At 40.8% G+C, this 11031-nt stretch overlaps 1 protein-coding gene across 3 annotated transcripts in view; it reads left to right on the forward strand.

Annotated features, from left to right (window-relative positions):
* The first annotated feature begins 4458 nt into the window (after positions 1–4458).
* UBAP1 (ubiquitin associated protein 1) overlaps positions 4459–11031 on the forward strand; it is a 55275-nt gene continuing 48702 nt past the window's right edge. Inside the window, exon 1 of one of the 3 annotated variants that reach the window (XM_077761890.1) lies at positions 4459–4547. The gene's annotated coding sequence lies outside the window, so the exon portion shown is untranslated. Of the gene's footprint in view, positions 4548–4755; positions 4923–11031 lie in introns of those variants that run through there. The other 2 variants (XM_077761891.1, XM_077761892.1) reach the window with 2 other exon arrangements.

Raw genomic sequence — 11031 nt, forward strand, 5'->3', positions numbered from 1 at the left:
TGACAAACTTTTCTGCCAGGTACTATCATTATATGTACACGTGTCTGATTCCTTCACTTGACCTCCTTAAGAGTATCTCATAGTACTCATGAGTAGACTCATGGTGTCTGGCATATGGTTAGACTAAGTACAAGCGGAATGGCTAAAATTGACAGTGGCTGTCTTTCCTGTCTCTGGAAAGAAGACAGGTGTACGAAGCCTAGCTTATGAAGTAGAGGAGCAAAAAAGGAAAAGCGGGAGGAGTGCAAGCTGATGCCCCTTGGCGGGAAGTGCTGCTTCTAGACAGTGGGTGTGCTGGCACTGTCTAGGTGCACTGGGAAGGAAAGACACAGAACGGGGCTAGTGGAGTTCTGGTAATCTTGTTCAGCCTCTTCTGGCCCCGAGAGAATTACCATCAGCATTCACACATGGGAATTATCAAGTATGAGTCACTTCTTTTTTTTTTTTTTAAAGGGTGAAGTTACTTTTTTAAATGTTTTTATTTATTTCTAGGAGAGAGAGACAGAGACAGCATGAGCAGGGGAGGGTCAGAGAGAGAGGGAGTCACAGACTCTGAAACAGGCTCCAGGCTCTGAGCTGGCAGTCAGCACAGAGCCCGACGCGGGGCTCGAACTCACAAACCGCGAGATCATGACCTAAGCGAAAGTCAGACGCTTAACTGACTAAGCCACCCAGGCGCCCCAAGTATGAGTCACTTCTAAGAAGGTGAAGTATTTGTTTCTCCAGGTAATGTCCTTACTTCATTTCTATTTCTTAGGAATGGGTTGTGTCTGTGGGGCACCTGGGTGGCTCAGTCGGTTAGGCGTCCGACTTCAGCTCAGGTCATGATCTCACGGTCCGTGGGTTCGAGCCCCGCATCAGNATTTCAGCTCAGGTCTTGGTCTTAGGGTCACGAGTTCAAGCCCTACATTGGGTTCCATGCTGGGTGAGAAGACAACTTAAAAGAAAAAAAAAAAAGAATGAATTGTGTCCATGGGGGACAGGGAGACACAGCAGGCTGGTCCAGGAGTAGATGGTCAGAAACCTGATTCCCACTTAAAGCAAGAAGGCAGAGAAGGAAAAATTACTTATCAGGAGACATAGGCTGATGGGGAAATCTCAGGAAGTCCTTATATGATGGGGGAGGCTTGTTTCTGGTTTGAGAGAGTCCTACTCTAAGAGGCACAGGCCCAGACCTCCAAAAGTTTTTCCCTTCCTAATCTTCCATGGCACAATAGTCTTGCTTTTCTTTTTAATTTTTTTTTAAGGTTTTTTTTATTTATTTCGAGAGAGAGAGAGCGTGAGCAGGGGAGGGTCAGAGAGAGAGGGAGTCACAGACTGAAACAGGCTCCAGGCTCTGAGCTGGCAGTCAGCACAGAGCCCAACGCAGGGCTCGAACCCACGAACCGTGAGATCATGACCTAAGCGAAAGTCGGACGCTTAACCGACTAAGCCACCCAGGCGCCCCTTTTCTTTTCTTTTTTTAATTTAAATTTCTTTTGCTTTAATTTATGTATTTTGAGAGAGAGAGACAGAGCATGAGAGAGAGCCTGCACAAGCCGGCAAGGGGAAGAGAAAAGGAGAGACAGAATCTTAAGCAGGCTCCGTGCCATCAGCACGGAGCCCAATGGATGGCTTGTACTCACAAACTGTGAGATCATGACTGGAGTCAAGATTAAGAGTTAGATGCTTAACCAACTGAGCCACTCACGCGTCTGGCACCACAGTCTTCTAATTCCTCTTCTCCTTGTCACTACTTTTCCATCTCCTTCCCTGCTTCCTCTTCCATGCCCTATTTGTCAGTGTTCCAAAGGTCCTATCCTCAGGAATTTTAAATAATCTGATTTTCCATTCTTCTAGCCAAATCTGCAAGAATTTGAGGTCAAAAACCTTAAAGTCNGACAGAGCATGAGAGAGAGCCTGCACAAGCAGGCAAGGGGAAGAGAAAAGGAGAGACAGAATCTTAAGCAGGCTCCGTGCCATCAGCACGGAGCCCAATGGATGGCTTGTACTCACAAACTGTGAGATCATGACTGGAGTCAAGATTAAGAGTTAGATGCTTAACCAACTGAGCCACTCACGCGTCTGGCACCACAGTCTTCTAATTCCTTTTCTCCTTGTCACTACTTTTCCATCTCCTTCCCTGCTTCCTCTTCCATGCCCTATTTGTCAGTGTTCCAAAGGTCCTATCCTCAGGAATTTTAAATAATCTGATTTTCCATTCTTCTAGCCAAATCTGCAAGAATTTGAGGTCAAAAACCTTAAAGTCATCCTTGAGTCCTTTCATTTCCATTGTGCATCAAATCTGGGAGCACATTCTTACTGCTCTACATTCAAAATGTACTCAGAACCTAGGCATTTCTAATCAGTTTCATTGCTACTACAACTCTACAGTCCTATTTAGGACTATCATTTCCTGCTTAGAGTACTGCAATAATCTCTGAATGGTCTTTCCTCTTACACCCTTGTCTTTCTTTAGCTTATGCTCAGTGAGTAGTTAGAGTGATCCTGCTAAAAAAGATAATTTCCCTTTTCTGCTGACAACTCTTCAACGGCTTTCAGCTCATTTAAAGTAAAAGCCAAATTCTTTAAAATGATCTACAGGACCCTATGTGATTTAGTCCCGTTACCTCTCCGACTTCATCTCCCAGTATTCTCCCCTTTGTTCAGGACCTTTTACTTGGTGTTCTCTTGAGTTGGTATTTTCTTCTAAATATCTGCAACTCTTTCACTTCATTCAGTTTTTTGCTCAGATGTCACCTTTCCTTGGCCATCCTTTATAAATTTCAACCTTGGATACCTTCTCTCTCCTTTCCTCTGCTTTATTTTCTCTTAACACCTATCGCCATTATTATTAGTCATTTTCCTCTAGAATATAAGCTCTGTGAGAGCAGGAATTTGGGGGGAAAGAAGTCTCTTTTATATACTGCTCTATCCCCAGTGCCTGGTATACTGCAAGCACTCAGTAAATGCTTGTTGAATGATGAATGAAAAGTTTAATTGCTCAAGGAGTATCAGTTTACTACACATGTCTGCTCCTTACCTCTTTCTAATTTCCAAGTTTACATTCCCTCCTGAACATCTCTCTGGAAAATTTGTCGTCATCTTAATTTGGACAGCTGACCTCATTATTATCTCCTATAGCACTTCAATAAACCTTACTTCTTTTTTGTTTCTGTTAAAAAAAAGATCCCCAGAACTTGCTTTTTCTTATGATTTATTCTCCCACGTAGCAGTTCTCTACATGGGAGTGTTGTTGAATCAATTCCTTAAATCTTGGTTCAGTTCATCCCCTGGTCTCCATCTCTGCTGTCTCTGCTTTACCCCAGTAGATTCAAGTGTGAATCTTTTACTTGGTGCAAAAGTCTGTCATGTAGCCTCCAGTCCATTTTATTCACAGCTACCATTTTAATTCTCCTAATGAAGCTTTTTCAGTTCAGTAGTCTTTCACAAACCTTCTGTGGTTGTCCATTATTTATTGTATTAAGTAGGCGAATAATCCAGAATTGATGATTTGCTATTCTCTGCTTATTTTAACTTCCCCCTTTTGGAATGGCCACTTTCTTTCATTGTGAGTTAAAACTGCTGCACCCTTCAAAGCACAAACATTATCTTCTCTGGAGCTCTGAAGAATTAGGCATGAGAGGGCACACATTCTTCATGTACAGAGGAAGTGTAGAGATATGAATCTTTTCTAATCCCTTAGCCAAAAGCCATTTTGTTCAGAGCAATTAATGCACTTGTTAGACCATTATCACTCTCTGATTTTTCCTAGAGTTAACTGTGCTTCTATTCATCTCACCAAATAGGAACTTTTGGGAACAAAGATTCATCTCATGCAATTATGAATCCTTCATGCACCGGATTCCAAGAAACACGCAATAAATGCACAAGGCAATAAATATTTGGGATTGGATAACCTAGTTTAAATCGTTGCATGTCACAACTGATGGAAGATTTAGAGGTTTTCTTTCAACCCAATCTTTGTAAATGGGGAAAGTGAGGTCCGGAAAGGGTAGGACTTGTATCGGATCACTGACCCGAGACCAGAAGCCTGACATTCTCATACCCAAGTAGGTCTCATTGGTAAGTCTTTGTGCGTCCCTTCACGATTCGACGCTCTCAGATTCTCACCTGCGCCGCTTCTCCAGCTTCTACGCCTTAACCTCGGAGCGACCCGCCCCCACTTCCCTTCGGGTCTGCAGGGTCCATTCGTTCCAATTGTAGCGGTCCAGGCAACTAGAGTTGTTTGGCAGTAGACGAGAGATTAGTTACGTCACCGTCGACTCCTCCCATTGGCCCAGGGAGGGTGGAGCGCGGCGCCTTGACGTCCGACGCCCAAAGAGGCGGAGTGGTGAGGGGAAGGAGGAGGGAAGTAGGACTTCAACATGGCGGCTGTGGTACTGGCAGTGGCTGCGGTGACGGCCTGGCCCGGGGCGGGCAGAGTTGGAGGTGGTGGCGTTCGCTCTCCCTAGGGGCCGTCAGGAGCTCAGCGGGGACCGAGCCTGGGAGGCCGGCCGGCGCCAGCACCTTTCGGCTTCTGGGACGGCGGAGGCAGCGGCGTTCAGGTGAGGGGGGCCTCCCGCTGGGAGAAGGGGAGAGGGGCGGAGTTGGGGGAGGGGACCGGTACCGGGAGGCTGATGGGGGAGGGCTCCCTGGGAAGAGGTTGGAGGACGAGCCGGAAGAAAGGAGCTACAGCTGAGGGAGTGGGAGGGAGAAGGGGCCAGAAATCCCTGACTTGGGAGGATTCTGGGAGAAAGGTCGGAGTGAGGGGATCCGAGTTGAAGGGGCGGAGGGCAGATGGGATGCGGAAAATGAGTTCGGATTAAGGGAACTAATACCTTACTGGAAGACAGGCGCAGTAGATGTCTATCTGGCTGGAGTGAGAGCTCGGTGGAAATTAGAGGATGTTGGGGAGGAGGATCCAGGTTTTAGCAAAGAAGGTGAGTGATCTGGAGTTGAGGGTGAGCTGGGGAAGTGAGATGCAGATTTAGTTCTCCCGAGCCGTCGAGATTAGGGAGAAAGAGAGGAAACCAGAGCCTGGGTGAGGGGCCTTTGGGGATATCTTTGACAGTGTCTGGTCTTCTCCACTATGTTTGTTTTGCCTCTTTTGTTTATTTCTTGGGTGGAGACTGACCTGTATAGTCTATCTGGGCCTCAGAAACAGTCCCAAATCTTTCCTGTGGAGCCTCAAGTTATACTTCATTTATTTTATTTCTATCAGGGATCAATGACTTTTGTTTGTCTCTACACGTACTTGTTTCCAGACTTGTCTTTTAAAAGTATGACTGGGTGTGAAAATACATTTTATATTAAACTGAAATAAAAATTTGATAGTTTTTAAACACCATGTAGTGTTAGAAAACCAGATTTGGAAGTTTAGTTGACTATTAAATACTTTATGTTCTAACCCCACTTACTAGTGTTTTTCCTCAGTTGTAATTATTAGCATTTGAGAGATTGAATAGACATGGTGGATGTTTTTCTTTGGAATTTTGTCATATTTGTGGGAAAAACAGGTCACTTAATGTTTAGGGATAGCTAGTTCTTTCTTGTCAATGTCCCAAACTAGTTAAATTGAAAGTTTATGCATTATTTTATAACCAAAAAATGAGAAGTTTTCAAAGTCTAAAAGAATTACATTTCTTGCATTAGCCTATAAAATGGAGTTTTATAAATTAAATTTTTATTTGTAATCCATTCTATTTAGTTTTCCTGTTATTTATTTAACATTTAATGCCTACTCTGTTGCATAGTCAGTCATTCTCATTTTGGAAATGGGAACATTAATGCTTCTCTAGTGAGCATCTCTTTCACTGCACAGCAAATACTTGCTGTGGCCTCGTTGGAAGAAAAAGTTACTTTAGAAATGAAGACAATGGAAGAAAATGAAAGTTTGTGGATATAAGTTCCTGAATTTTTCTTTTGTTTCAATTTGACTCATGACCTCATCAAGACATATTTTATGTGTATCTGAAAGATTTTATTATTTAAGTTATTTTTATTAACATTAAAAAAAATTTTAAGTAGCCTCTACACGTAATGTGGGGCTTGAACTCACAGCCCTGAGTTCAAGAGTCTCATCATCTACCGACCTAGCCAACCCGGCGCCCCTGAAAGATTTTATTTTATTAAAAAAAAAATTTTTTTTAGGTTATATATTTTAATAGAGTGAGCGGGGGAGGGGAGTAGGGAGAGGGAGAGGGAGAGAGAAAGAAAGAAAAGGAGGGAGAGAGAGAGAAAGAAAGAAAGAAAGAAAGAGAAAGAGAATATTCCAAGCAGGCTTTGTATTGTCAGTGCAGAGCCTGACAGGCTTGAACTCATGAACCGTGAGATCATGACCTGAGTTGGAACCAAGAGTTGGATCCTCAACTGACTGAGCCACCCCGGCACCCCTGAAATGTTTTATTTTTTATTTTTATTTTGAAGAAGACAGTTTCCTGATGTGATAATATTAGGTCTGTAGACAGTTCTTATCAGTGGTTATTAGTTCATATTTCTTAGACTGACAAATGTTCATTTTGTGCATCTTTTACAAATTGAATGTGGTAAGGGATTTAAAATGATTATTCCTGAAGTTTAATTCAGTGACTAAAATCCTCTTGAGTATTTTCAGCATTACAAATGTGTTTTCATTACCCCAGAGTATAGATGGCCAGTATTATAAAGTTTTTTTCGGATCTCTAAATTGAATGCTTTGAGGTTTGTTTCTTTTTCTTTTTTATTTATTTTTTCTTTTTCTTTTTTAAGTAAGCTCTATGCTTGGTGGGGCTTGAAGTTGAACTCGTGACCTCAGATCAAGAGTTGTGTGCCCTACTGACTGAGCCACCCAGGTGTTGCTGTTTTGAGATTGTCCTTTTTTAAGTTTACTTATTTTGAGAAAAAGTGTGAGTGGGGGAGGGGCAGAGAGAGAGGAGGGAGAGCGAGAATTCCAGGCAGGCCCTGGGCTTTCATTGTGGAGCCTAGTGCAGGGCTTGAACCCATGAACCAGGAGATCATGACCTGAGCGTAAGTCAGATGCTTAACCAATTGCCAGCCAGGCGCTCCTCCTGTTTTGAGATTTTTAACATGTAGATTATTTTAAGTGTAAACTTTTTCCCACATGCAAACCAAAAAAATCCCAATACCATAAATTCATCATTAATCAGATAATTTTTCTTTAGATAGGCTTTTTCAGAAAATGCAAAAATTAGTATGTAGTACCTTAAATATTAATTAGTTTATTCTTAGAATTAAAAAAAATCTCGAATTGAATCTTAGAAATCAACTGAGTTTAGATTTTGGCATAGCTTGGGAATCCCTGCTTCTATATCATGAAGATAAGTGAAAATCTCTGGTCTTTTCCAGAATCTAATAAAGGAGAGCCTTTCAATTAAAGGAAGAAGTAAGCAGGTATTCCTTTTCTAACCTGTACTGCACAATTTTGTAATATTGAAAATAATTTGAATTAAGAGTAATATTTTCCTATCAATTGAGAGTTTTAATTTTAGGTTTTAAAATTTTAGGTGAGGGGCGCCTGGGTGGCTCAGTAGGTTAAGCGTCTGACTTCGGCTCAGGTCACAATCTCACTGCTCGTGGGTTCGAGCCCTGCGTCAGGCTCTGTGCTGACAGCCAGCTCAGAGCCTGGAGCCTGCTTCAGATTCTGTATCTCCCTCTCTCTCTGACCCTCCCCTGTTCACGCTGTCTCTCTCACTCTCAGAAATAAATAAAAAAACATTAAAAAAGATTAAAAAACAAAATTTATAAAGGGAAGTATGCTAACATTGGGCCTATGCTGATGAGGTAGGCATTGTTAAGCACTTTACCTAATCTCTTAATCTTTGGGTTGTGATTAGGTAGGCAGTTTGTGGTACACGTGCTTTTTAGGTATTGAGGAAATTGAGGGACAGTGAAGTTGAGAAATTTAAGGTTATAGCTATAAAATGGTAGAGTCTGGAGTAGGACTCAAATTCATTCAACTTCAATGCCCAAACTATGTCTGCTACACTTTTGTCCCTCTTAGGCAGTCACAGGGCCATTCTAATTCCTATCAAGTAAATTTAAAGTATAACCACTATTTCCAGGGCACCTGGGTGGCTTTGGCTTACTTGGTTAAGTGCCGACTTCGGCTCAGGTCTTGATCTTGAGGTTTGTAGGTTTGAGTCCCGCATTGGGCTCTATGCTGACAGTCAGAGCCTGGAAACTGCTTCAGATTCTGTGTCTCCCTCTCTCTCTGTCTCTCAAAAATAAACGTTACAAAAATTTTTAAAAACGAAACAAAAAAAGTTTGAAAATGTATAGCCACTATTTTATTTATTCTTAAAAATTTTTTTTTAATGTTTATTTTTGAGACAGAGAGCATGAGGCGGGGAGGGGCAGAGAGAGGGAGACATAGAATGAACTCAAAGCCATTAACTACTGGTTCTCTTTGTAGTACAGTGTAACTGGAATGATTAGTAGTTCATGAAAATTTTAGTCACTAAGTACTCTAGGAGGAAATGAGTACCTGAATATTTTGTACTTAGCAAAATAAACTGGATAAACTGGATAAGAGACTAAGTTTTCTTACTTATATTGCTGTGTCAGGTTGGATTCAGTTCATTAAGGGCCAAATTTGTATTTGGCAGTAGTCTGCATGTGTTCTCATAATTCTGGATTGGTCATTATCAGTTGCTTAATTGCTTACTAAACACTTTGAGTGTTTGAGTCACTGAATTGGCTTATGGTAATTGTGCATCTTGTGGTTACTGAGTCAAGAGCCAGCAGTATGTGTTTTGATTGCCTCACTTCCTCCACAACACTTGATATTGTCAGACTTTTAAATTTTTTTCTAATCTGGTGCGTTTGAAATGGTATCTGTTTGGTTTTTATTAGCATTTCCTTAAGTTGAGCCTCTTTTCATTTCTTCACTCGTTATTTGTGCTTCTTTCATGAAGTGTGTGTTCAAGTTCTTTGCCAGTTTTTAATTGTTTCTCTTTTTCTGATTGACTTTTAAGACTTCTTTATATATGTGGGGCACCTTGGTGGCTCAGTTGGTTAAGCATCCAACTTCGGCTCAGGTCATGATCTCACAGTTCATGGGTTCGAGCCCTGCATCGGACTCTGTGCTAACAGCTAGCTCAGAGCCTGGAACCTGCTTCAGATTCTGTGTCTCCCTCTCTCTGACCCTCCCCTGCTCACGCTGCCTCTCTATCTCAGAAATAAATAATAAAACATTAAAGACTTCTTTATATATGTAATTTTGTGTACTAATTAAACTTATGGGCTACTAATATCTGTTTTCAATTTGTGACCCATCTTTTGGTAGTCCTTTGGTATTAGAAAGGTTCATCATTTTAATGAATTGTTCAGTTTTTTATGATTTGTGCTTTTTGTATCATATTTAGGAAACCTTTTCTGCCAGACATGCTATTTTTTGTAAGTTTTTTATGTTTTGTTTTGAGTAATCTCTACCTCAACATGGGGCTTGAACTCATGACCCTGAGATCAAGAATTGCATGTTCTATGAACTGAGCCAGCCAGGTGCCCTAGTGCCTGAAGTATTTTAAAGCAAACCTGAAACTTTCTTGTAAATACGTTGTTATGAACCTTTGGTAAGGTTTTCTTTTAAAAACATAACCATCATGCTATTATCACATGGAACAATTAGTAACTCCTTAATATAATGTCATTCATATTCAAGTTTCTCTTATTCTTAAAAAATGTTACTTTACAGGCAGTTTGTTCCTTTCACAGTTCAGATAAGGTTCATATTTATATGAAATGTAATGATTGTAAACTTGATTTAATTCATGTTTTTTATTTTTATCCATTTATTTAAATCTTTTGCTTACAAATTTTTTTTTAATGTTTATTTTTGAGAGGCAGAGAGAGACAGAGCATGAGCAGGGGAAGTACAGAGAGAGACACAGAATCCAAAGCAGGCTCCAGGCTCTGAGCTGTCAGCACTGAGCCTGAGGCAGGGCTCGAACCCATGAATTGTGAGATCATGACCTGAGCTGAAGTTGGATGCTTAACTGACTGAGCCACCCAGGTGCCCTTTTATTTTTATTTTTTGACATAGGTAGTGCTCTGTACTTCTGTTTGCATCACACCAGGAGGTATATTAATGAATGGTTGTCCTACTTTTAGTGATTCTAATTGTGTTCAGATGGTGTCAGTCTGTTCCTTCTCTTATAAAATTTCCTGTAAATCTTTTTTTTTTTTTAATGTTTTATTTATTTCTAGGAGAGAGAGAGAGAGAGACAGCGTGAGCAGGGGAGGGTCAGAGAGAGAGGGAGTCACAGACTGAAACAGGCTCCAGGCTCTGAGCTGGCAGTCAGCACAGAGCCCGACGCGGGGCTCGAACCCATGAACCGCGAGATCATGACCTAAGCGAAAGTCGGACGCTTAACCGACTAAGCCACCCAGGCACCCCAAAATTTCCTGTAAATCTTAATAGTGTAGAATTCACTGATGATACTTGAATCAGTTACTTAATTAGAAGTTGTGAGATTGTAGCATCGTGCTGTTTTTTGTCATATTTATATTATGTAGTATTGTTCTTTTCTAAAGAGCTTTCCCTCAGCAGGCTTATGCTAAAGTTTAGTTCCTATTGAAAGGAGTAAATGAGTATATGACCATGATGAGCACTGACTAATGTATAGAATTGTGGAGTCACTATATTGTACACCTGAAACTGATATAATACTATGTTAACTATACTGGAATTAAAAACAAAAAAAATTAAAAGGATGAATCTTTTTTTTTTTCTAATTACCAATTTCAAAGCAAAGAGTGTAATAGTCATCTCTTACAGTAGGCTATTTTTGGGGTTTTAATTTTTTTTGACTGTTGGTTTTCTAAGGATCTTTTCTTTGATTATTATCATAAACTTCGGGATTTAAACCATGTGTTTGAAATAATTATAGACATGTTTTTTTCCTTAAGATTTTGTTTGTAAGTAATTTCAAAAAAAATTTTATCTCTATACCTGGTATGGGGCTTGAACCCACAACCCTGAGATCCAGGAGTCTCATGTTTGCCTGTAGTTATTCTTTTTGATGCACAAGTTGTTTCATTTTCGAGAAACCC

Source organism: Crocuta crocuta, unplaced genomic scaffold (genome assembly GCF_008692635.1).
Source record: "Crocuta crocuta isolate KB4526 unplaced genomic scaffold, BGI_CrCroc_1.0 scaffold204, whole genome shotgun sequence".
NCBI lineage: Eukaryota > Metazoa > Chordata > Mammalia > Carnivora > Hyaenidae > Crocuta > Crocuta crocuta.